This window comes from Adiantum capillus-veneris, chromosome 17 (genome assembly GCF_014529385.1).
Source record: "Adiantum capillus-veneris isolate H3 chromosome 17, ASM1452938v2, whole genome shotgun sequence".
Taxonomy (NCBI): Eukaryota; Viridiplantae; Streptophyta; class Polypodiopsida; order Polypodiales; family Pteridaceae; genus Adiantum; species Adiantum capillus-veneris.
In genome coordinates this window covers 100680047-100707871 of record NC_140947.1, presented here as the reverse complement: position 1 = coordinate 100707871, position 27825 = coordinate 100680047, and the positions used below count along the sequence as shown (strand labels likewise).

Here is a 27825-nt window from a genome sequence, read left to right as displayed (position 1 = left end):
GGAAATATCCTAGATGCATTAGTTATGTAAGTCATTCAACCCCCAATGTACTAATCATGTAGATGAGCCTAGTAAGAAAACAAGATATAGGAAACACCCTCAATCCAGCAAAGCCCCGAATCATTGACTCTTTTAGCTATGTCTAGGTGATCCTAATCTTGTAGTGATGGTTCCATGAGGAACATACACATTGATCCAATCACAATAGAGTTTTCCATATGCTCAAAAAATATTTTCCAAGCAGTCAGACTATACAGGGTCTCTACATTTACATGTTCATCATAAACCATCAAAACCATTGCATGATCCTAGCCAAAACCATAAACCATAATCCAATCCTATCACATGGGTGAGCACTCCACCCTAAACTGGGTGATGCACTTCCAACCTAAAAAACAACTTTAGCACATAACAGGGCTGCAAAAATTTTGGTAGTACAACCACATCCCAAAAAAAGATCCAAGATCCACATGGGCTTCCACAATCAAAATCATAACGATAATCCATGACTTATGAGGGATCTCAATATTTTTTTTTTGGCACACAACCATATCCCCCAAAAAAGTGCAAGAGCCACACAAAATTCCACAATCAAAATCATAACCATAATCTATGAGGGGTCTCAGCCCTTTCCCATAAAACATACTCTTCATTGAACCAACTCCCATACTTGAAGTTTGACCATACTCACTTCAACCAACCAAGGCCATCACACATGGCCCTTAAGAAATGAAATTTTTATGCATAAAATAATCCCAAAAAAAACTGAAATCCCACTTTGATAATGTTTTGACAATGCATAAGTGACACACTTTGACCGCACCTCACCTCCCCTAGCACATAGAGCTAGTTTTGACCTAGAAGGGTAGGAAGTCGATATCCTTCGGAAAGAGAATTGTAGCCGACAAAAAACATTCTCCTAGACTTGGGATCAAACTTCTCCCTTTGCTCCTTTTGCTCCTTTGCTACATGGACATATGCATCTCTCCCAAATAGCAGAAAATGGCAGACATTGGGGCTTTCTACCAACGTAAGTCTTGAATGGATTCGTGCCTAGAATTGAAGAGGTTGGAGATCGGTTTATGGTATGAACTGCCATCGCAACTGCCTTCGTCCATAAAGACTTTGGCAGGCCTTGATGCTCGAGCAAGAGGAGAGTTTCAATACGGGGAAGGTCAAACTCTGAACCCTTGACGAGTTCTTCCAACAACAACAAGACGAAGCAAAAGGGTAAGAAGAAAGCAACAACAACAAAGAAAAGAAGAGTGATGCTGAAAAGGAAGCCTTGAAGGCAGATCGACATTGCAACCATTATGGGGACAAGGGTCATCATTGGTGGAAGTGTTCAAAGCGAGTTGGAGATTCTTCGACTTCTCCGGCGGCAATGGTGCAGTCACCAGCCTTTGTTCATTTGGAGATTCTACCCTTAGAGGACTCTCATGTACATCAAAGGTTGCATCAACTCTTGCGGTTCGAGATGGTCGTGATTGGATTGTGGATAGTGGTGCCTCACTATCCACAATCCTTTGAAGGATATTTTGTCCAACATGCAACGACAATGTGGTACTATTTTTATTGGCAAAAAGTATGAAATTCCTATTCATATCGAGGGATCTATGGAGTTGATTGCTGATGGTAGAGGGGTATGCATACTTCCAAGGTACTTTATGCTCCGAAGTTGGGATTTCGTCTTATGTCTATGCACGAGGTGTGCAAGTTGGGCATAGAGGTAATTTTTATAGAGGATGTGGTATCAGTTTGAACTCGTGACTTTGACAAGGAGGTCACAGGGGCTCAATGAACTTACAGACTCTACAGGCTTCATGCTCTTTCTTCAAAAATCCAGATACCTACAAGTGATTTTTGGCATTATAGATTTGGTCATTTGGACAATGATGCTCTTCGGCTTGCTTTTTGTGATGTGCAGATACTTACAAGCTTACCAGATTTGGAGAGTAAGCATGGGAAATGGACTATTTGCATTCGTGGGAAGCAAAATCGAGAAACTATTCAAAGTTTTGCTACACTCCGAGCTATTGCCATTTTGGAGTTGGTTCACACCGACCTTTGTGGACCTATGCAGACTCCTTCCCTCGGCAAGGCTCTCTATTTCATGTTGCTGATGGTCGATTTTAGCCGCTTTACTTGGGTATATTTTCTATAGCACAAGTCCGAGGCATTTGGCCTCTTCAAGAAATTGGCACACTCTTGTGAAGAAGGAGAGCAATAAACTATTGAAGACTATTCGATTGGACAAAGGAAAGAAGTTTACCTCCAAATAATTCATTCAATTTTATGTGGAGAATGGGATCAAGCAAGAGCTTGCGAATATCATATCACCTTGAGAGAACGGAGTTGTGGAGCCGAAGAACAAGACAATGGTTGAGATGGTGCAAACCTCCTGCTAAAGCTCCTGCATCTTGTTGATGTGAGAACTGCACCTCCTGCTAAAGCTCTTGCATCTTGTTCATGATGTGATCCCTCATGGATGGGCTCGTCGCATCCAGGGTACTCAACTGCACCTCGAGGGTTATTTTCTTCATTAGAGAAACTCAATCATATAGTAAAGAAAGCAGATCCCAAATCAACTTCACATCCTTCATCAATCGGATGTGACTTATGCCTAATGGCATATTGTTGAGGATTATGAAATACCGGCTTCAAGCATTGACACACTCCCATAACTTCACTCTTGTATGTTCCTTTTGCTTTTGAAAGTTGCCCAAGACAAAGCCTCCAAGCTCGTAAGAGTCAAAGATTTCTAGCATGGTCGCTTTTTAAATGGCATAGTTCTCACCATTTAACTGCCGATCCGAGGGAAAGGTAGGGAGGGTATGTATCTTGATTGGTTGATCACATACGCTGGAGTAGAATTGTGACCAATCTCCCCACTCCTCGTTGATGGGTGGCTCACTACAATCGTCGGTCGTAACCTCAGGTTGTATTTCTTCATCACAAACCGAATTCATGTCAGAATTATCACTCCTCTCCATCGTGTGGGAGAACTTGGGCATGTGACGAGGCTAGGTCGAAGTAGAAAACAGGGAATCTTCAAATTTTCCCACTACAGCCAAAATCAGCTCCAAATGATTGAAATACATAGATAAACCGTCTCTATTTGTCGTGGAAATTCAGCACCAAAAACTCGCACATATCACCCCAATCCGATTCGAGAGCACGTCATGACTCTTATACCATGTCAAAGGTGTAGTGAAAAAAGGTGAATCGGGTGATGATCAACAATATCTCCTCCATATTTGTGAAGGAGGGGATAAAGTCTTAAGGTATTTGAAAGGGCATTCCTCCTCCATATTTGTGAAGGAGGGGATAAAGTCTTAAGGTATTTGAAAGGGCATTCCACCCAACTGTGCTATCTTATAGCCTCCCCCTAGCTTACACATTGTCTGGCTGTGAGACGGTGGCCTTGCCCGTAGGACCCATGTCCTTACATTACCCCCCCTTTGGAGAATCATTTTCGTCCTCAAAAATGAACGTAAGAAAACGTTTCTTAAGTGCGGAGACATTCTCCCATGTAGAACCTTCTTTAGGTCTATCTAGCCATTTTACCGTCACCTGTTGTCTGACATGATGTCTGGTACGAAGCTCATGAGAATCCAAAAACTTTTCGAGCTCATGAGGGATGCTTGGCAGTTCGATAAGGTCAACTAACAAACCTATGTCAATGAGATTATCATTATGTCCTAGCTGTTCTCGTAAACGGCTAACATGAAAAACAGGATGAACTCGTGAGTGCTATGGAAGAGCTAACTTATAGGCCACTTGACCTATATGTTTGAGAATGGTAAACGGTCCACAATAGCGTGGTGAAAGTTTCGCAACTTTTCCCGTCTTTAGACTTTCTGAATGCTCCGGAACACTAAGAAAACCTTGTCTCCTTCTTCAAAAGTAGCAAGACGACGATGCTCATCTGCATACTTCTTATATAGATCTTGAGCTTGCTTAACATTCTGTCTAGCAACTCGAAGCATGTCAAAATGGTCTTCAAGAAAATCCTTCGCTTGTTGTATCTTCTCCTTAGCCAACCCCACCATAACAGGTGACCTAGGTTGAAAACCATATAAAAGCATAAATGGACTAAACCCTGTAGTCACATGCTTTGAACTATTATAAGCAAATTCCAATATAGGTAAGTAGTCTTCCCAATTGGTTTGCTTCTTGCAAACGTAAGCTTGCAGCATATCCTCTAGCACTTGATTAACTCTTTTGGTTTGACCATCTGTTTCTGGATGATCAGCCGCACTTAGATTAAGCACTTAGATTAAGTTTAGTTTCCAAATTTTGAAACACAGCTCTCTAGAAGTGATTATCGAACTTTCGATTTCTGTCACTAATGATACTAGCTGGAAGACCGTAGAGTCTATATATATGCTCTACAAATAGCCGTACTAATTCCGGTGTCTTCACCGTTGTCTTAGTGGGAATGAATCGACCCATCTTTGTGAGACGGTCTATAATTACCCATATGGAATCATGGCCACGATTTGTAGTAGGTAGTCCTACTACAAAATCCATAGAGATACTCTCCCACTTACCTTGTGGAATCTCTAAAGGATGTAAAAGGCCATCTACCTAGAGGCGCTCTGCCTTATTAGCTTGGCACCGTTGACAATTTAGTACGTACTCTTGAGCATCATGATGTAAGCCTGGCCAACAAAATTTCCCATGAACTAAGGCATACGTCTTACGAATACCTGGATGAGCGGAACTTGGACTATTGAGACACTCAAATAAGATTTGGCGCCTAGTTTCTGGGTCCTTTGGCGCACATACTCTACCCTTGTGGAGTAAGTAGCCATCATCAATGGAAAAAATCTTCCATCGCTTAAGCTCTTCCTGAGTAGGGGCGGAGCTCAATGTGGTGGAATTTTAATCTGCGCGTGCGCAGACATGTTGATCTGGTTGTACAGAGACATGTGAGTGTGAGGGATCCCTTTTTAAACTGCACTCCACACTTTAGCATATGATTGATCTTGTGCACACTTGCCACGTAATGACTCCAAAAATCCACTTTTTATTTCCATGAAAGCAAGTGAATTTATCTGAGGCATCCGACTTAGTGCATCCGCCACTACATTATATCACCCCTTGCAATGTCGTAGCTTACAGTCATAATCTTGAAGGATTTCTGCCCATCTAGCTTTCCGGCCCTTCAAGTCCGTTTGAGTAGTAAACCATTTGATACTCTCATGGTCAAAAACTACTTCAAACTCGGCACCATATAAATAGTGCCACCACTTTCGTAAAGTGTAAATTATGGCATAGAGCTCTCTCTCATATAAATAATAATTATGTTGAGCTCTATCTAACTTTTCACTTTCAAAGGCTATAGGTCTTCCCTCCTAGAGATGTACCACACCAATTGCTTTATCACTAGCATCAGTCTCTACCACAAACGTCTTAAGTGGGTCAACAATTGCTAGGATGGGAGCAGTGGCTATTGCTACCTTGAGCTGTTCAAAACTATGTTTTTGGGCTTCTTCCAAGAAAAGGTCTTACCTTTCCCTTTAAGTTGATCCGTCATGAAACAAAGAATTTTGCATAATCACGGATATGCTGTCGATAAAATCAAGCCATGCCTAAGAATATTTGAAGCTCCTCAACCGTGTTGGGATGTGGCCATTGAAGAATGGCAGCGACCTTGTCAGTGTCCATCTTGATGCCAGAATAAGAGATCACATGACTGAGGTAATGTGTCTCTATTTTAAAGAAATCGCACTTACTTTTCTTAGCATACAGAGCCTGAGCTCGTAGAGCTGTTCAAGCACTAAGCGTAAGTGTTCTATGTGTTCATCTTCAGTCTTACTGTAAATGAGAATGTCATCAAGGAAAACCATAACAAATTTTCCAAGATAGGGACGTAAGACACTATCCATGAGTGTCATAAATGTAGCTGGAGCATTGGTTAAACCAAAAGGTTATACCTAGATGAATCCAGGATAAGCCCAGATTCACCCTTAAAGGAAAGTGCAAGGTATAGACCCATGGTAGTCACCCACAAGACAATATACCCATCAGCTCCATCATGCGGAGCATTGGGTAAACCAAAAGGCATTACCAAAAATTCAAAATGCCTGAGCCGTGTTCTAAAGGCAGTTTTGGAGATATCTTGTAAAAGGATATGCACCTGGTGGTATCCTGAACGAAGATCTATCTTTGTATAGTATCTCGCCCCATGGAGTTGATCAAACAACTCATCCACTCGAGACAGAGGATACTTGTTCTTGATGGTTATGGTGTTTAATCCGTGATAATCTACGCACATGTGCATAGTACCATCTTTCTATTTTACCAATAGAATTGGTGATGCCCAAGGCGAAGTGCTAGGTCTAATGGAACCATGGGCGAGGTAGTCAGTCAACTAACTCTCAAACTCCATGGCTTCTTTAGCACTCATACAATAAGGTGGTTTACTCACCGTTTTAGTGCCTGTCAAGACATCTGTGCCATGTTGCGAGGTAGTCAGTCAACTGACTCTCAACCTCCTTGGCTTCTTTAGCACTCATACAATAAGGTGGTTTACTCACCGGTTTAGTGCCTGCCAAGACATCTGTGCCATGTTGCACATCACGTATAGGGGGTAAACCCGACGGTAAATCACTTGAGAATACATCACTATACTCTGTGAGTAAGTGAGTCAGCTTTTGCCATGCAAAAGGAGAAAGTAAACTAGAGTTATGCTGGGACAAAGAATCTTGTAATTCCTGTAATGTCTGTTTTACAACAGTTGCACGTTGCTCAATAGAATTAAAATTGAGAGCACTTTGCTCATTAGATTTGTTAACACTTTGCTTATCATTAGAATTCATTTCACTTTGCATACCATTACTAGAATTCACAGCATTCACAAGACTTGGAGACAAGCAGTGACACAAAAAGACTTCATCTAATAAATCTGCTTTTTGTAAAATAGAAAACTCGACTGTACATATAAGAGGTGCAGATGGTATATTTTTCTCACTAAGCAAAAGCACATGTTTACCATTGGCTATAAAGGATAAGGAGTTGTGTTCATAACTAGTGTACAATATGTTTCCTAAACCATGCAGCCACTCCCGTCCTAAAACTACATAAGTACGGTCCATGTTCATAACTTGAAAGTCAAGGGTCATCGTATGATCTTGAATAATAAGATCAACCCCTTGAACTATCATGTCCCATACTTCTTTATCATTGCTAGACATTTGTTCGACCACATATTGTGAGAGTAGGGAGTCTGTGTAAGCTTCAATTTCTTGACTAGCTTATAGTTTAGGAAGTTATGAGTTGCACCATCATCCACTAAAATACGAAAAAATTGTCCGTTAATAGTGACATGCATGCAAATCAAATCATGGGGGCCAAAGGTGGGCTTCCACATTGAAGCAGGCACACAAGACTTGTGCTTTTCTTCCATATGAAGAACCTCTGCCTCACAATATTTAGGAGATGAATCTAATGTGAGGCGTTGCACCGTGTGCATGGCCTTTTCTTTGCCTTGCAAAAGAGGAAAATCTTTCTTGTTATGTTGGTCCAAAAGACATCTAAAACACAAATTGTGTTTCTTTGCATGCTCAAAATCAGCAGTGCTGAGAGATCCACGTGGAGTTTCTTGTGATTGCTTAGGCTTCTTAGCCTCTTGTGGACGTAGAGAGTTAGATTGTCTCTTATTCCTCTTGAAACGTGCGGGAGATCTACCTCACCATTGGATCTTAGCCACATTGCTCTTAGCAAAATTTTTCTTAGAGTAGGGAACATTTCCCTTCCTCTCTTGGTCATCATCATATCTTTGGGCATGACCGATGGCTTCTTCCAAAGTTTTTGGATGTTGGGTCTTGACATGACGACGATAGTCTTTATCAAGGCCCGTATTAAAAACCTGTATCTTTTGGAATTCATCTAGACCTTCTAATTTTAATATGATTTCTTGATACTTCGAAAGGTACTATGTAAGAGAGAGGCCAGACATTCGACATGCATCCTATGCTAACCAATTTTTATCTTTTTCATTGGAGTCCAAAAGAAAGAAGCTTGAAACATAGCCCAACACGGAGGACGAGCATCTATTGGAAATGTCATCCACCACTTATAGGCCTTGCCTGTAAGAGATAGACTTGTTTCCATAGCCGTCTTTATATCCAGGGTATGTCTCAACCTATGAATATCACTCCATTTGTGTAAAAACGTATTAACCGCATCCTTGTTTGCGATCACGCTTTTCCCCGTGAAACTAAGGAATGGTGATATTCTTAAGCAATGCATTGCTACCTTCTGCATCTTCTGAAGCACTTTTCTTAAACGGTGCCCATGATGGCCCGCGACAGGATGCTCTCAAGGAGCAGGCGGGGACGACCATCATACGAGGCGGGAGGAGCTTTGCTCACCCCCTCGCGCTGTCTACGGGAGGGGGTGAGCAAGGAGCAGGAGGGGACGACCATCATACGAGGCGGGGGGAGCTTTGCTCACCCCCTCGCTATGTCTGCGAGCTGCCATAGCCGGTGAAGCAGGGAATTTTCACACCCGACGGGCGCCCAACCCCATTGAGGGTTAGTGGCCAAGTTGTTTTTCAATAACTAGGGGACGGTACCCACAATGGGGTACCTCCCCTCCCTCTTGTGAAGCTTCGACGAAGCTCGGCATCCCGACATGGCCGGCAAGTACATCCACAACACACATTCTCTGCGTATTATCGGTAGAAAATCAGAAATTTAATAAAGCATCTCAAGGGGAGTTCAAAGTGACGCTATTTCTCACAATCGATTACGATCGAATGCAATTCTGCCCATAATCGATTCGGCTACAAGGGATTAAGGAATTCCCTACATGGAGGACATTTTGGATCGATTTCCACTTGGATAATATCGACTTCGACGGGATTAGCAAGGCTAATTAAACTTTGCAAGTGCTCTCAATCTCAGGTATTTTTTTGACTATTCCTTTCACTGCACTGTGTCGCCATGGATTCAGATATCAATATGACTTATGATTTTGAGCAAACTACGCCTGATCCCGCCCATGATGGCCCGCGGCCGGATGCTCTCAAGGAGAGTGCCCGCGATGCTACGACAGGTGATGACACTTATGAATTGCTTGACATTCAAGAATTTCGTGCACTTCAGACACACATATCAGGTTATGGAAGGAAATTTTAAATCTTAAAATAAAAATGTCACTAAATTATCCACATTAGTGATCCAATTAATGCAACAGCAGTCGAAGGGTCCTGCTGACACGCACATGCATGAAGCATGTTGCTACACAGGGGCAAGGCCCTTCTAATCAAGGACAAGGTCCAACTGCTGATTTGCACACTCTCACTTGAAAAGAGGTGGATGAGTTTTTGAAAAACACCAAACCACCGACTTTTAAGGGAGAAGACCGAGACTGCAATAAGGATGCAGTGAATATCTTTCTCAGCAAGTGGGATGGAATTCACACCTTACGGTGTACTTCGGACGCAGTCAGAGCACTGCAAACGAGCCTAACTCTGGAAGGCAAGGCCTACAAATGGTGGATGTCTCTCAAGGAGAAGAATATCATACCACAAATTTGGGCAGCTTTTGAAGCTATGTTTCACAAAGAATTTTTGCCTACAAATGAGGCCGATCGGAATTGGACGGCTTGGGACACGTGTTCCAAGCGCTAATATCCATCATTACTCGAATATATATCTCACTATCGGGATGTTATCCTCAAGTTGGAAGGATTAGATAACTTTCAGCAAGTACGAGTATTTATACGTGGTTTGACACCAGAGCTTAAGAAGCACTTCAAGACCCAAGACCCTAAAACATTTGAGGAAGCCATAGTGAAAGCACATATTCACCATGATCCAGATGAAAACAAAGCACATAATACTCACGTGTCTGCTAATACACATGGTAATACACGCACACAGTATGGGCACAATAAAAGGAAATTTATAGTAGCCAATTCAAAAGCATCTAAAAAACCCAAGGGTCCAGAGGTCCTCTCTCTCTCCTGAGGACTTTGATAAAGCTAAGAAAGAGAAATCATGTTTTCAATGTTTAGGAAGCGGTGATGGCAAAAAGGATTGTCCCAAGGGAAAATCTGCTGCTCATGGCAAGGAGAAAGCAGTGCACACGGTGCAATTGCTGCCTCTTGAGTCTTCCTCACGATTCTCTACAGTGGAAGTAACACACACTGAGGTGGTGCATGAATGCTCTCTCACAACTTCCATGTGGCAATAGAACTTCGGACCACATGAGTCAGTACGCATGCACGGATCTCTGTGTACTGACGGACGCAGACATTCGGCGCCAAATTCTTTACGAATGTCATGATAGTCCAAGTGCAGGGAGCCCGGGTATTAGAAAAACTTATGCATACATGGCTTTGTTCAAGCTTATGTCTTGCATTGCCAAAAATGTCAAGTTAACAAAGCAGAGCGCCTGAAAGCAGAAGGACTCTTACATCCTTTGGATATTCCCAACGGAAAATGGGAAAGTATCTCTATGGACTTTATTGTGGGTTTACCAACCACTGTACGAGGTCATGACTCGGTATGGGTGGTCGTAGACCGATTGACTAAACTATGTAAGTTTATTCCAACCAAATCAACGGTTAAGACACCAGAACTAGCCAAGTATGATTTGTGGACAATCTATACAAGTTGTATGGTTTGCCAAGTAACATTGTCAGTGATCGTGATCCCAAGTTTACCAGTCACTTTTGGAGGGTTGTGTTAAACGATTGGGTACACAATTGAACCTCAGTACAGCTGATCATCCAGAAACAGATGGTAAGACGAACGAGTTAATCAAGTGCTAGAGGATATGCTAAGAACATACGTCAGCAAAAAACAGTCAAACTGGGAAGAATACTACCTTATTCTCGAGTTTGCCTACAATAGTGATAAGCATGTCACAACTGGATTTAGTCCTTTCATGCTCATGTATCGGTTTCAACCTAGGTCACATGTTATGGTGGGGTTGGCAACCGAAAAGCTCCAACAGGTTAAGGATTTTCTCCAAGACCACATGGATATGCTGAAATCGCTCGTCAGAATGTCCGACAAGCGCAGGATCGGTATAAGAAGTATGCTGATGAGAAACTTCGACAAGTTACCTTTGAGGAAGGGGAGGAAGTATTTTTACGTGTGCCAGAACATTCAAAAAGTCTGAAAATTGGGCCAACACCTAAATTATCTCCCCGATATTGTGGGCCTTTCAAAATACTCAAGCGAGTAGGTGATCATGCCTACAAATTATTGCTACCAACACATTCTCGTATTCATGCCTTGTTTCATGTAAGCCGTTTACGTAAGCGGTTACATGGGGATAACAATGTCATTGACGAGCAGATTTTGGTTGATTTCATTGAACCTCCTATCTTACATCATAAACCTGAACGTGTTCTCGACTATCATGAGTTACGTACGCGTCATCATGTACGTCAACAAGCCTTCATCAAGTGGAAAGATCGACCTGAGGAAGGTGCCACTTGTAAAAACATTAGTGTTCTTAAGAAGAAGTTCCCCACTTTTGTTTTCGAGGACGAAAACTCTTCTTTAAGGGGGAAGTAATGTCAGGACAACGGCAAGGCCGGACTAGAAAAAGGCAAGGCCGGGCTAGGCAGTGTGGAAAGGAAGTCCAACTAGGGCAAAGGGCTAGGAGCCATGTTATATAGTGGGTGGTTGGGAGGTGGACTCCTACATTCTAGTTCCCCTTATCTAACACTTGAGGTCTTTGTGTTTTTTACGCTCGGTGATTTGCGTCGCATGCGAACGTCGCCTTAAAGAAATTGTATCGCGTCGTTCGTTGTAAGAACACCTTCGTAAAAAAAACCTTTTCGTTTTTGTGAAGGCTTTTGTTCACTTTGAAGCTACCTCCTTGAGGAAAAAAGATTTTTTGGAGGAAAACTTTCCTTCCTTCAAGAAGTGAAAAGAAAGGGTGAAACTATTTCCTTGAAGTTTGAAGCTTTCTCTTTCCTTCTAGCTTTCTTGTCAACACAAGTATGCTATCTTTCCTTGTTATACACAACAAGGCTCAATAGATTGATGGTAAAGTATTGGCCCCTTATCCTCATGCGGTGGGTTCAACCCTCCTTTATACAAGGGTTAAGCGGGCCTTCCTACACACGTAGCCAATGGCACCAAAGGAAGCCTTCGGAGCCTTGGTGCCATAGAGTTGCTGGTCGAGTTTGCCTTGGTTGCCCGCCTTATTCATCCCCTGTGGAGCGCATAGGTGGTGATGTCGTTGCCTACCTTCTTTTGCTGCACAGCGGAGACATCGCTGTCTGCGGATCGTGGGAGAGAAGTAGTATGCGATCGTACGATGTGGAGGGTGTAGGTGGTGCTAATGATGCATGCCTTCTTTTGCTGCATAGCGGAGATGTCGCTCTCTACGGATCGTGAAAGAGAAGAAGCATGCAACCGTACACTGTGGAGGACGTAGGTGGTGCTGTAGTTGCCTGCCTTCTATTGCTGCACAACGGAGATGTTGCTGTCTGCGGATTGTGGAAGAGAAGCAGCGCGTCGCATGCATATGCAACCCGCTTTTCCCCTTTCCCAAAAAAAGATCAAATACTAGTGAAAGGGCGGTGGTAATGCGTGTGCTAGTCTCCACCCAACCGTGCTATCCTATAGCCTCCCCCTACCTTACACACTGTCCGGTCGTGTTGGTGGCCTTGCCCATAGAACCCGTGTCCTTACACTATTACCAATAGTAACAAGTGTCTGGAAAGAGAGATTTCAGATCAACCATGCACAAACTGAATTCCTTGGATGTCCCTCTTATATTCAAGGTATTTACAGAGCCCAAGGATCGTGCTATCCTATAGCCTCCCCCTACCTTGCACATTGTCCGGTCGTGCCGGTGGCCTTGCTTGTAGGACCCGTGTCCTTACACTATTACCAATAGTAACAAGTGTCTGGAAAGAGAGACTTCAGCTCAATCATGCACAAACTGAATTCCTTGGATGTCCCTCTTATATTCAAGGTATTTACAGAGTCCAAGGAACAACTGTAACTTGTGACGAGTACACCAATATCTTCATGGACCTTGCTATGTTGCAAACTCGAATGGTAGAGTTCTAGAATGTCACATTTGAAGAGGATGGTGGGATGCTTCATTTAGTTTTGAAGGCAAATGAGTGTGAGATTCTTCAAGAGAAGAAGCTAGAGCGAGTCACAATCACATTAAGGATTAGGGAACTTTCAAAATGTTCCATGACTTACCTTTTATACATCAATATTCAGTCAGAAAAAAACAAGGTGGCTTGGTGCTTTTGAGGTTTTTTTTTTTACCAACTCTGTAGCTCCAGTGACCCTACTTTTGCACTCAAATTCTACATTTAATTTCACATCACATAAGGAATAATTTTGTAGGTCACATTAAGGAGTAGGGAACTTACAAAATGTTCCATGAAGGACTTTTTATACTTCAATATTCAGTATAAAAGTCACAATCACGTTAAGGAGTAGGGAACTTTCAAAATGTGCCATGATTGATCTTTTATACTTCAATATTCAGTCAGGAAAAAACAAGGTGTCTTGGTGCTTTTGAGGTAATTCATTTTTTACCAACTTTGTAGCTCCAGTGAGCCTACTTTTGCACTCAAATTCTACATTTCATTTCACATCACATAAGGAATAATTTTGTAGGTAAAGAAAGAGGACCATGAATTTTTATTTTGGGTCTTTCATTAAACCCCTTTCCTAATATAATTGGTCGACAAATGAATTAGGGAGAGGTGATGGATGTGCATGGGAGGGGAGACTTTCAAATCTTACAGGTGATGTCAAAACATTGAAGTGTATGTATAATTCTGGAACGGGTGCTGTGGGTAGGTCTTCATGCTTGTTCTGCATAGAGTCTACAAAGGTGATGGACCCAAAGTGGTGGAGAAAGTCTCCTAGTCGTCACAATGAAGATCCTAATTTTCGTCTAGTTTTGGAAATTCCACTTGTTAATGCCCACATTTGTACATTGCATGCCGTTTGCGAAATTATGGAGAAGTTAGTATATCTCTACATTTTTCATGGAAAAGTCAAGTGAGCGACAGGTGGCTTTACAGGCCCTTGAATGTATAGTCAGATATGGGTCTCCATGGGGGCAACATCAAAATCCAACGAAACAAAAAAAAAATCAACCAATGACAAGGATGTGTCTTGCAAACCATCCATCGGTGGGATCAAGGCACACATGTTTTTACCTAAACCACTATAGGCATAATTGATGTGAAGCTAACAAAGCGTTGAAGGATATATTACCCCACCTATGTTAGCAAAGTTGAGTATCTACAATAGAAAAGCTACATATGGCAGTGAAGGATCAGGAGCCAGCTACTTGCTAAAATGCCAAGGGTGATGTGTGGCATTCCATAGACGTGCGCTTTCTGATGTGTGACAAAGATGATTGGTCATAAGACAGTCTCAAGTTTACGTAGAACCTTCAGCTAGTAAAAAAATCATCAAAGATGGCATGGACTCACACTCAGATTACTCATTATATGGTATTCTTCTAGCACTCTTGTAATTAAAAGGAACTATGTGAGTGTTTACTTTGCTTAACAACGTACTTAATTTGTAGCACATCATTTTCAACCATTTACCATACTTTATTCATAAGTATGGAAACCTAGGCGTATGGAATATCATGTTAAAGTTATGGCATCTGAAATGAATTGCCCAATGTGATCTCGATATTTATATTGGCATTTAGGTATTTATTTCACTTATTTGTAAAAGTTTGAGTAGGGCAATTTAATTAGGCGCGTATAGATGCAACCCGTTACCCCCATTGTATTTGTAATAGTTATTCAATGCCAAGGTTGGTTGGTTCAAGAGTCTCTCTCTCTCTCTCTCTCTCTCTCTCTCTCTCTCTCTCTCTCTCTCGTGCATTCTCCCCATGGTCTCTATGCTTCTATATCAGAGCTTTGTGATCGCAAGGGAGAGGATAAGCACCTGTTGAAGAAGAGCAATCGAGTAGAAAAAAAGTGAACCGGTGTCTTCATTGCAACATTTCTTGATGTTGTCGTTCTAGGTGGCACATTGATCTTGCAGCATTTTAAAACGCCAATAGTGAAGGTTGCTTTCCTGGTGGTTCCCCATACTTTGCATTTTGGTAGCATTTCGATACATAGACAAAGCGTTTCAGCAACACGTGGAGTGGATTGCCATTGCATTTTGAAACCTTGATAGTGCTAGGAAGTGACATCAATAGCACAGCTAATGGCACTGACTCCCCTTCGTCTTGATATGCAACGGTGGTGCTACATGGCAGTGATAGTAGGATGGAGCTCTCCTCCCTTGCGTTTTGAAATGATGTGTCTAGATACCTCTTGATGATGGCACCTTGGCCACTTCTTGCCACGACGACCCCAAAAAGAGAACTTCCCCCTTCCCCTACCGTTTAAAACGCTTCATGCTGAAGACTCTTTTGAGCACGCCTTGGGCATGGCACGTGAAACCCCCGATCAACTAACTTGGAGTTTTGAAGTGAGCACTTTTCGAGCCTCCTATTCTGCACTTTAGGAGTGGCTAGCAAAAACTTTGGAGCCTTTCGGAGTGTGAGAAGGAAAAAGCTATTCATTTCTAGACTTGTCCTCAACATTCCCCCCCCCCCCCCCCCCCCCCTCGGTTGCTCAACAACAAACAACTCGAATGGCCAACACCCAACACACGGCTATGAAAAATGTATCATCCACCACCGAGTTAGCGGCCTATGCGTGGATAAAGTATCCTTACCAACTTCCACTTTACAATCTTGCACTCTTGCTTTTAATGAGGAATGAAAAATATTAATTGAATATGACCTCTTTCTTCTTCTTGGTTGCATAACCCATGACTTTGCTTATCGTCTGCTCTAGCCATTAATTATCTCCAGTGAGGGAGTTTGAAATAGAAATAGAGCTCATGCTAGTGCATGGCCTTCTTGGTAGAGCTCAAGGTAAGATTAGCTAGGGAGAGAGTAGAGAAACTCATGGAGATTTTAGGATGGGAAGAAGAAGAACTATCCTGGTTTGGTGGGATTATTGGTGTAGGTGGGACAAGGATCACATCCTCAGGTTTTCCAACTGGTGGTTCTAGTAAAGCTTGGGCTGTTTGAATCATTTTCTCGCACAATTCAAGCCTTTGCTTTTATTATTCCACATATGGATATGTCATCCACCTCTATTCTTGGGTTTGGTTGTTTTTAAGATGCACTTCATACCCTTTCAAGAGGGCATCTAATGGCTCATTGACTTTTTCTACCAAGACTGTTACTCATGAAAGTGTAGGGAATGGTCCTGACCTGTAATACTGCGACCATATGGCGACCGGCAAAGGTTGGGAGCCATTAGTGGGAGCATTATTGTAGGGAATGGTCACTCAAGGACCATTTCCGACCATCAAGGGTCCAGGGGAGGGGGGCCAATACTCGTTTGCTGAGAGAAGAGGCGTTGTAGTCCAATAATGACCAACTTCATGCACATGCGCTTGCAATCGACGTGTGCATTGTGCAAGACTGCATCCTAGATATATGAGAGATGCACCGTGCAAGACTGCATCCCATACATTATGTGTGCTAAGGTGGCTCTTTGGCATTAATTGAGTAGAGCAAGACTGATACTCCTTCATTCTCTCTGCTTTGGCACGCAGCTATTCATTTAACTAGATAGAGTGCATCTATGTTTTTTGATTGGTAATGTGTCGTACATCCGACAACCCATGCTCAATTTATGGCTAGCAATCGACTGCAGATGGAGGGCCAGGGTTCTCAACCCTCCGACCCCGGACCTTGACGCTGGTATTGAATGCAATGCGATCGCTATCTAGCAACAAAGGCACCTGGAGAGCCTCTCCCCACCCGGCCTCCCAGTGAGTGTTCGAGAAATATCATTTTTCCAAACATACAAAATTCCTTTCCTGAATTTGCCACGAGGAAATTTTAGAAATTAGGTTTATTTTTCGGGTTTTTACACTATTTTTCTCTATTTTGAGGTGGAATTTCTCCTTTTTCCCTTGTCCTCTACCGACATTTTTGGAATCGAAAATGTCACGATATTGAGTTGAAACATATTTTTCCCGAACACTTTTCCCGACCCCTTGGCATGAAAGCCCCCTAAATACGTTAAAGTCAGGTGCCTCACACTTTGTTTTTGCATGTTGTTGCTTGCATTGACTACCAATAGCTTTCATCTTCCCTTTTTCCACCATGCTCCAAAATGCTCAGTCTAGGCAAAAGTTGTAAAAAAAATAATGATGGAGATAGCAGTAGCCACGATCGACACGATGATGGAGATAAGGATAGACATTACTGACAAAAGAGGAGATGATCATGGAGATCACAATAGACATGAAGGACACGACGATGGAGATCTACGAGCCATGATTGGCATGAGAAGTCAAAGTCAAAGAGACCATGACAAAGAGGATGAATATAGAAGTGATCATAACCACATGGATGCGGTGATCAAAAGATTCATAGAAGCAAAACGCTCTGTCGACACAAGGGTAAAAGTTACAGAAGAGGTGATGATGGAGATCACATAGATATGATTGACACAATGATGGAGATTGGGGTAGACATGATCGGCATGAGAGAAGCTATACGACACGAGGACATAAGTCGTAGAAGAATAATGATGGAGATCACAATACACATGATCAACATGATGATGGAGATCACGGTAGACACGATTAACATGAGAGTAGCTACAAAAGACCAAGATACCATGACAAAGAGGATGAGTTTCCATCTATAAGTTACAAAGTGAGCTGGTTAGAGCAATCCATCAGAGTGGGAGAAAATCGACAATGGGAGCATCTATAAACTAATGGAAAAAACTTTGCATCAACAAGTTGTAAAGGTTCGTCATTTGCCTCTAAATATCCATGTCTACGTGTTTGTTTGGACTGCACAACTAAACTACAGAACAGAGCACGGCTTTCGTTCCTTATAATTTTAATTATTTGGGGACTCTCCTCCATACTTCTCTATGGAACTTTTGTATGATGTGCACTATTTATGGTATGTACTTTGTGTCGTTTCCTCATTGCATGATAAAAAGTTTAATTACTCACATGGGTTTCATATAGCTTGACAAAACTATGTACTCTGCCTTGCACATTTGGAAGAGACGCCACCTCAATGACTAGATCATTAGTCCAAGATAATCTTTATATTTTCCTACATTATAATCTACTATAGTATGTAAATAACACATCAATCAGTACTAAACTGCATCAACACATCAATACTATACTACATGGCCAACAAGGTCATAACCTAGTGGTTAAGGTGGATGTGTGGGTGTGTAAGGACGTTGGCTGATACCTAACAGCATATTTCAAATTTTATTCAAATTTTAGTTGTGCCTCCCAAAAAAAAAACTATACTTTATATATCGTCAACAGGTCGTAACCTAGTGGTTAAGGTGGGTATGTAAGGACCCAGGTTCAATACCCAGCGTCGAGCGACATCTTTCAAATTTTCAAATTTCAGTTGTACCTCTATTAAAACAAGTGATAAAATCACGAGGCCTGCCAAGGTGAGCAAAAGAGTTCAATAGGTCCCCATAAGAACTCGAGAGCAGGCAAAAACATTTTTGTAATCCACAAACCAAGAGTATATACCACACATTACTGTTCAAGACTAATTGGTTCTCCCCTTGTACTTACAATGGGGTTTGCAATGGCCGGAAGCAAGATGTGTGATGGTAGTAAATAACATTTAGAATCCACACTGGCCAACATAAACCCACAAATGAAAGCTTTCTACATATCTCTAGATATAAACCCCTTACAATGATGGCTTCCTGCAGCATGATACAATACAATTGGCCATCCTTATATCATGGCTCTCAACAAGTACTAATGCACAACCTTGCTGTAAGTATTACATCACTTGAAACCTAGACACCCTTTTAGGAGCAAGCTTTAAACGTTTTGCATCTTTGAACATGCCACATTATTTCATCAACCGCTATCATATTATGCGTAAATATATTCCATTGGGCACAATCGCAACACACCCAGCTATACAATTGACAAACTTCTACCCATTGTGAAGCAATGAACACTGCACACCGCAAGATCCAAATCATGATATGAAAGAAAGAGAGAGAGAGAGAGAGAGAGAGAGAGAGAGAGAATGTAAATCAACACAAAAATCACAACCAAAAACTTCCACAACATTTTCTATTGATATCTCTTAGAAAATTTTGGATGGCGCACACTATTTGGTAGGGCAAGAAAGCCAAAACCTCCTTATAAATACTAATGCACCAATGCGATATCAACTCCAAATAACCGTTAGTAATGAAAATCGTATCTTATAAGATGACATTAGAGAATGCAACCTCAATTCAGTGAAGGGATTGACCCATCACTAGCGCCTTGCAATGTTGATAGCGTTAGCCAGAAAATTGATCATTGTTAATATATATTTTATTCCAACAAAGCAATACCATATTCAAATGGTGACACGCACGCAATCCTCGACAAGGAACCCAAGTGAAAAGCCACATCATGAATAATGCAAAAAAAACACTTGAGGCATAATCATCTACCAATTTCTCAGCAACATGGCATGCAATCTAATAATAAACAAATCCATTACAAGCTTCAATGAAAATTCCACAAACTATTTCTCGTTTGCATGATGATCCACAAAAAAGTGCCGATTTAGTCCATTTGTTTAGCTTTCAAAGGTATGCTCGTCTTTTAGTTTAGCATAACAATAGTTAGAACCAACAGCGAACTCTTACAAAACCCCCAAAGTAGTAGTCGGTTTTGAGCTCGACATCTAAGCTAAGCCATTTCACAGCCAAAGAGTACATGCTCCACATACCGGGCCCTAAGCTTTAAAAAAAAAAAAGAACAAACACATTGGCCCTTCCCCTTTCGCCCAGAGGGACGATGGATCTGCAGAAGTTGTTGACGCATTTGCAAAAGTTGACGATGCAATGAGGAGAAAGGTTTGTGAGATAAGGTTATGGCTTTGAAGGCGAGGAAGCTGATGATGCAATGAAGAGAAAGCTCAATGAGATAGGGTTAGTGCTTGGAAGGTGATGACAAATCTGAAATATCATGTCAACAAGAATTATGAAGTAACCTAGGCCGCACCTTCTTGGTCATTACTTTGAGATATCCATCTGTCAACTCTCACCTTCGCTTCAGCAAAAAGTGTTGATAGCCATTAACAAGGGCCGTTTTCAACAAGTCATTTGCACACACATATTTTGTCAAGAAAAGGCCCCCAGTGCCACAATGTGCTGAGGGTAGGCCATTATGTGGCCTATGCTTGGGACGGACGTCTAGTATGGCCCGTAATTCGAAGGTCTTCATGTGGGCAATGCCGTGCCATGACACCACCGCAGCCCCATCCACCTACTTCAACTTTGCAGTCCGGGGAAATATGCTCTCACTGCACACGAGATTGAAGGGCCTGTTGACATTAAATATCATGAAGCTGGTATCCCACTCACCCAAGCGCAATGTCGGAGAGGGCAAGCTTTCTCGGAGGAAAAACGTGGAGATGGAATCCTGCGTCTTGCATGTCGCAAATGTGAGCAGTAATGTTGTCCACAGTAAAGAATTGTGGCCACTAACGGCCAGGTGGCAATAGAGTGTGAGGGCATGGCGCTCTTGGCCGCCCCGAGCAGATGAAAGCCACTTGATAAAGAGGGTGATGTGCAGAAGGAGGAGGGAGAAGAGGAATAGTTAAACGTATAATTAGAGGGGAAGCTCAGATGGTTCCACGAGGAGAAGAGGCAGCGCACGTACGTTGCCATGGAAGGGAGATTGAGAAGATACACTGGTATGAAATGGCACGGCAAAAGCAAAGCGTGCATGTGGAGGAGTGCACAGAGCAGGGCGGCAGCAAAGGGTGTGGGCCTGTGGCTCAGAGGAAGCATGGCCTTCTAGAGCGCTCTTGCTCGAGGCAAATTCTACCGCTTTTACCTCTAATTGAGTGTCCCTGCCTCCCACTTAATGTTATTATTACCATATGTTGAATATAATCTCATCATGAGCGAGCATATGTTGAATATAACCTCATCATCATGAGAGAGCATTCATTTTAATCCACCAATAGAATTTTTTTTTGCTTCTGCAAAGTTTTAAAAATATTTTTAGTCAACGAAAAAGAGAAGGCAACACTATGACATAATGTTTTTTAAAACATCTAAAAATAAAGTGTTATATTTAAAAAATAATAATATTCTCTTTTTCATTAGCAAAAAGAGAAACCTGAGTTGCAGGAAACGGTTACGCAGAGCTTGGAAACGCATTTCGCCGTTTCTGGAGTGGCCCTGTGTTTCAAGCTGCCTCGAAACGTGCCGAAACGCGTTGAGTTAAGTTTTTTAAAAAAACATAATGTAAAATAATTAAAAGCAACCTGTCCCTTTCAGCGTGTTCGAACTCCGGACCTTTGAGTCAAAAAACGAGCCCTCTAAAAAAAACGACCCCTCTTATCCAGTGTCGCCTGAGATTCATTCTAGGGAGCGAAATCTTTTCTCTGCACAACACTCAGAGAGCTCCAAAGCTTCACAAGAGACTCCTCTCGGCGCGAGTGCAAGCAAGGAAAGCTTCCATGCATACGCATTAATGAAAGAGGAAGACCCTATGGCCACGAACAATTGTTTTTGTTTCAATTGCGTCCCGCGAGTAGTCATTTTTGAGCCGTGTAAGTGTCCTCTCAAGCTGAAATTTTCTTTTGGTTTGGATGATGCGATCAGAAAAAGGGCCTTGAATTGCAACTGTATCAAAGTTGTTTTGTCATCAGAGTGGGCTTGTCCGAAATACAAAGAGCCAGACTCTTATTTGGCTCAACAAAGACGAGAGCGAAGAGCACCAATCTTTCGCAGATAAAAGCCAACATGTTCGTGTCACCTGTCGCTAGCTCCAAGCCTTCTCCGACTACAACACCTGCATCCAGCTCCAAGAAACCATTCTTGGTTACGCCATTTACACAGAAAGCGCCATCCGAATAAGAACCTCTTTGGAAGTATGTAACTGAGACAGGTTGCTTCAATGCAGGTGGTAGCAAGAAACGGACTTGCTCTATTTGCCAGGAAGGCTACTCAAGGTCATACTCACGAGTGCATGCCCACTTGCTTGGTATCAAGAAGCAAGGTATTGGCATCTGTAAGAAGGTTACAATGGCTCAAAAAGCCTCCATGACACGGGAGGATCACGATAGTGCCAACAAGAAGCAAAAGATTGCCAGCACCAATCCTTTGCATACAAAGAGAAAGGCTCATGATCAACCATCTTTGGAAGGTATGTTCAATGCCTCATGTAGAGAAGATGTGGACAAGGCAGTGGCTAGGTGTTTTTATGCATGCGGATTGTCTTTCTCACTTGCTCGTTCTCCATACTTCTCAGATATGGTCTCTGCAATTGCAACTTTTGGTAGAGGATATAAGCCTCCCAACCACGAGAAGTTGCGTACAACCCTACTACAGCAAGAAAAGGCAAGATTAGAGAGAAGTCTCTTACTTGTAGAGTGTTCTTGGCAACATTATGGTTGCTCTGTTATTTCCGATGGGTGGACAGATACAGCCAAAAGACCATTGATTAATTTTGTGGTGTCCAATCCAAGAGGAATAGTATTCAAGGGCTCCGTTGATACTAGTGGCAATTCTAAGACTGGGGAGTTATAGCAGATGCACTTAAGAAAGTTATTAAAGAGGTTGGTGTTGATCATGTTGTGCAGGTTATCACTGATATGCGAAAAATTGCAAGCTTGCAGGACAGATTGTGGAGGGAGAGTACAAGCATATCTTTTGGACTCCTTGTGCAACACATTGTCTGAACTTGCTTTGAAGGATTTGATGGCAATCAAGTGGTTGGAGCAGCTTGTAACAAAGGGAAAGGAAGTTCAACACTTCATCACAAATCATGATGCAACACGAGCCATCTTTGGTAAGCACTCCAATCTCAAGCTAATTAGACCGGGAGATACCCGTTTTGCTTCACATTTCATGATGCTGCATAGATTGTTGAGGGTTAAGACTGCTTTGAAGCACTTGGTGACATGCGAGGATTGGGATGCCTGGAAGTGTCAGAATGAAGATGCAAAAGTGATAGAGAGGAGCATTTTGTCTTCTAGCTTTTGGGAGGACATTGAGTTGTATGTCAAGGTGTGTTGGCCAATCATGGCAATGTTGCGTATGGTTGACATAGATGAAGCATGCATGGGTGTAATTTTTGAAGGCATGGATCAGATGGTAGAAAAGATCAAGGAGATTTTGGCAAAGGAGGTGGATGGCGAAGAGATGTTTCAACAAATGAATGAATTCATACATGCACGGTGGTTGATGATGCATACTCCTGTTCATGCAACAGCTTTCCTCTTAAATCCAAAGTGGTTTTCAAAGTCACCTAACAAGGATGGTGAGGTAATGAAAGCCACACTCAACAGAGTGGGAAGGAGTGCTATGGAAAAGACACAGCTAAAAGCACAATTGTCTATGTACATTGGATTGCAAGGGAGCTTTGGGGATCCTGAAGCTTTGGATGACATGCAGAAGCTCTAAGCAGTTTCTTGGTGGGAAAACTATGGGGAAGATACCCCCCTTCTTCTTCCCCCCCTTCTTCAAAGATTGGCTATAAAGATTTTATCCTAGGTATGTAGTGCTTCCGCATGTGAGAGAAATTGGTCGACATATGGTTTTATACATTCCATCAAGCGCAACCGTTTGCAGCATGAAATGGATGATGACTTGGTATATGTACATAGCAATTTAAGGCTACAATCCAGGAAAGAAGCCTCTTATGTTTCAGGGCCATGTTGCTTTTGGGATGTGGAAGAGGACTTGACAATGGAAGGCCATCGAAGTGGAAATGGATGGTGAAGTTGGTGATGCCGAAGCTATGTAACTGCTCTATCTATGATGTATTGAACATTTGCATTGATGCTTAATGAAATCTGGTTGCCAAGGGACTTTATGTGTCAAGTTTTTTGCTTTTGATTAATGTGGTTTATGAATCTAGTTATTGTTTCATTCATGTGTTGATGCAAATCTTCTTAAAATGTTTGCTTCAATGAAGGTGTCGATATATGTTTGAATTTGTATGTTGTTGTCTACTCTCAAATGGGTGTACCCCCGCCCTTTCCTGGTTCTATAGAATGCCGTTTCTGTTCATTTCGACAGGGCGACATTTCCAATTTGGAAACGTTTCGTGAAACACAGAGAGAAACCATCTCTAAGGCCTCCCCCCTTTGGGACAGGCCAAAAAACTATACTATATCAACAAATTTCTTTGGCAAGGCCACCAACCAAGCAAGACTAGTTATTTTTCTCTTTTAAAGGGAAAGTGGGGAGCGAGATTGAGAGAGACCTGTCGGAAATTATCTCCAGAAAAGTTGACGTGCTGCAGAGGTCTGGGAGCAGGAGACGGCAATCCGAAAGAGAGAGGGCGCTTTGAAGAACTTTCAGAATCCGCTGCAACTCCTCCACAGAAGCCGGGAGAATCGTCGCCATAGTCGTTACACTATTGCACAGCAAGCGCTTGTAGAGAAAGAAGTGGCGGAGAGGGGGTAGAGAGGTAAGAAAGGTAAGCAGGAGATCTGCATGTCTAGCCGCTTCTTCCCATGGCACGTCCAGAGTGAAAGCGTGGTGCTTCATGAATGCTTGCACCTCTGGATTGGCAAACTGGCCCTCCTTCAGCAGGATGTGCGTTGTGGGCAGCCCCAGCACCATAAATTCATGCAGCCGGCCTGTCTGTCGCCATTGATGATGATGAGGTAAAGCTGGGTACTCCCCTTCGAAGTCCTCCATGGTCGCCTCCCACAACACCGCATGCGTCCCAGCGGGTGCAGGGTAATTAGACGTCGCTAACTGTCCATGCAGAACATTGGCGATCGGCCCCTTCTCCACCGGAACCACTTCTACGTTGATTGTCCAAGACCCCCAGAATCCCAATGCACGATCATTGTCCGAATCAGAATCGTTGCCTGACAAGTCCAAAATGCGGAACTTGCTTAATGGCAATCCATGCAGAGGGCTATCAACGCAAGCCGGATCCCTCATAAATTGACAGGGGCAACTCCACTTCTGGAACCTTCCCCTCAGTACGAATGAACTGTTTGTCCTTTGGTCATGTTGTACTGCAACTGCAGGTAATCTTTCTTCTACTTCCATCTATTGTTGCACGTCACTAGTGTTTGAGCTTTGCACACGTGTACACAGATCACACATTGAGACGGGGGGAGGGGGGGAGGGACGTGCACGTCCTGCTTATAGCTGCATGTTCTCATTTGAAACGCGTTTGAGAGATCTCAGCGTTCACGGCATAGCGGGTACACGGGAAAGCAACGTAGAAGCACTCTATCCCGTTTGTGTGGCTTGAACTTGCTGCTCTCTTAGGCCCCCCTCACACTGGGGCGGGGCGTCCGCCTCCTCCTTGGAAGTGTGGGCTTGCCGATACTTTAAAATCAGGCATTTCTTCTCAGCAAATGGTTCGTAGCCAAATGTAGAGGCGTCCGCCTTCTCCGCTGTCCATCAGATCCGCTCAGCTGAATTCGCGCACGCTCTTTTTGCAGTTGGCCACGCCTTTGCAAACTTGGCCGGGCAGTCTAGGCCGCCCCTCTGACAATGTGCCAGGCCATCTCCAGCTTTTTTTCGCAGCCAATAAACTGCCGCCACCTAAGTTTGGCTTGCTCATGCCTGTCCCATTGTGACGGCCTTAGGCGGTTGCACAAACGAGCGCGGACATTCTCAAAGGATTGCATCCTTCCAATCTCAAACCGTCAAACAGCTTCACAAACTAAGCAGATGGTCGTTAGTTGGTAGCTGACTCAACAGACAAACTATGGCAATGCTCGGGAGGCATCCCCCCCATCGTCCATCCCCTGCAGCCTGTGGACATTCAAAAAGCCTGCAACACGCGACATACAAACCCTAAGAGAAACTTAATCAACTGCTCGCTAAGCCAACCAAGTGAAGACACAACGTAGATCACATTTATAAACAAACTTTTATATTTTCTTTCGTCCACGCCCGTTTGTAAAAGGCATGGCGGACATCCGCTTAAAATGCTATGAATTTGAGCGAACAATGATTTTGGGAATCACAAGCGTCCGTGGATGTTTGTGAAGCCACCCTTATAATGCTGCCACATAGAGCTGTAACTGATAATTGTGCCTCGCGTGACCACTCCCTTATATGGAGTCCCCTAAAGATGTATGGACATGGCCGCACACTTTAGCTGTGCCTACTGAGCCATCACAATTAATGCTTGGTAGGAATATACACACATTGTGGTCATGCGATGCACAATAGCGAAATGTGCCACATGGAGGTGAAAATAGTGCGTGTTAACCAGACTCAACTAGTAGAAGGAGGAAACGCTGCCTGAAGTGGCCCACACTCTGCACGGCGAAGCAGCTTTTCTGTGGCACAAAAGGCGTTCAAGATCGCTATGTTGCAAATTGCAGCTTTTGCACGCATACACTGAGCCTTGCATTCAAGGAACGGACCTTCAAATGAGCAGTTGTGCCAAAATTGGCATAGTTACAAATTCTCGAGCACAGTTCTACTATGCCTACTGATCCTAATCGTGTGACCATGAGTAAGGCCAATTATCCAATTAAATAACTGATAATTGTGCCTCATGCGACCATTTCCTAATATGGCTTGTTGCAAGCTCAGTTGGAAGACTCATAACCTCCGAATTTCAAAGGTGGTGGGACCTGGGTTCAACGACCCTTGACTACTTAAAGATGATCTAGCTGTTAGGGGTGGTTTCAAGTGATTTGGCCAACCTTAGAACGCATTTTCACGCAGGAGTGACGAGGGTGGAGCTGCCGTCAGCCTGCTCTGTCATGTAGCACCCAACGAAGCCAAGGGATTCTAACTTTGCCAATTTTTGGCAGAGTTGAACTAACTTTGCCGCTCCCTCTCTTCCATTTCGCCTTCTCTCTCTTGCTTCGCTCTCAATTGTCAGAGCTTTCATGAACAACAACCAAAAAGGCTTGCGTCATACTAAACGCTGCCACATCAACATGCGAATGCATCCTTATCCGATTGAAATGAGTCCACTTTAAGGGTTGGGCTGCCTTCACCATATTTGGGGTTGGGTGTGTGTGTTCCTAAAAGAAAATATATGGCTTGCTGCATTCACTTATTCTTGCTAGACAACATTTTGTCTACTTCCTCTAGCACACGTCAAGAAATCTTCAAAAGCACTTTTAGAATTTGAAAGGCTTGTCAAGAACGTGGTCACGTTGTCAGGCATTTTTTGGATGATCATAAAGTCAGTAGATCATGCCAAAAAGCTTGCTAACTAGCCTCATGTATATATGTGTACATAGTGCTTTGAGTCTTGGGAGTGACCATGTAAAAATTCATGTAATAAGGTTTGGTTTTTTTGGGCTTGTGTACTAGTTTTTTGGGTTGTTCAAGTCTCCAAAACATGGTTTCAATAAGTATTTTCAACCGTGCTTTATGGCTTGTGAATCGGACTTGTACATCATGAGGTATGTGCGTCCAAAGTGGGCGATCTTGACTTAGAAAATGGTTGCAGATGCATGCGACAAAGGCAACTGGGCCAACTTGAGGATCTACAATTAGAAATGTTGAGATTTTAAATTTTTGGAGATAGCCGAAGTAATGGGCTCCGAGCCGTGCTTTATGGTGTCGCATTTGATGGTCGGAGCCGTGCACTATGCTCCTCGGAAGTTGGTCCTGAGAAGGGGTCAAGTTGGAAGTTTTTCTCTGGGAAGGAGGGAGTTGGAGAAGTGTGGGAGGAAGGTGCCATGTGGCAAGGAAATAATCCCACATAGGGAACTTGGGCTCAAGGCAAAGGGTATAAGAGGGGGAATGGGTGCCCATTAAAGGTGTATCAAAGGTGAGAGGAGCTCTCTCAAGGTTTGG

General features: G+C 42.9%; 1 pseudogene; it reads left to right on the top strand.

Moving 5' to 3' along the window:
* The first annotated feature begins 22846 nt into the window (after positions 1–22846).
* LOC147437782 (uncharacterized) lies at positions 22847–23827 on the top strand (annotated as a pseudogene).
* The last annotated feature ends 3998 nt before the right edge of the window (positions 23828–27825 follow it).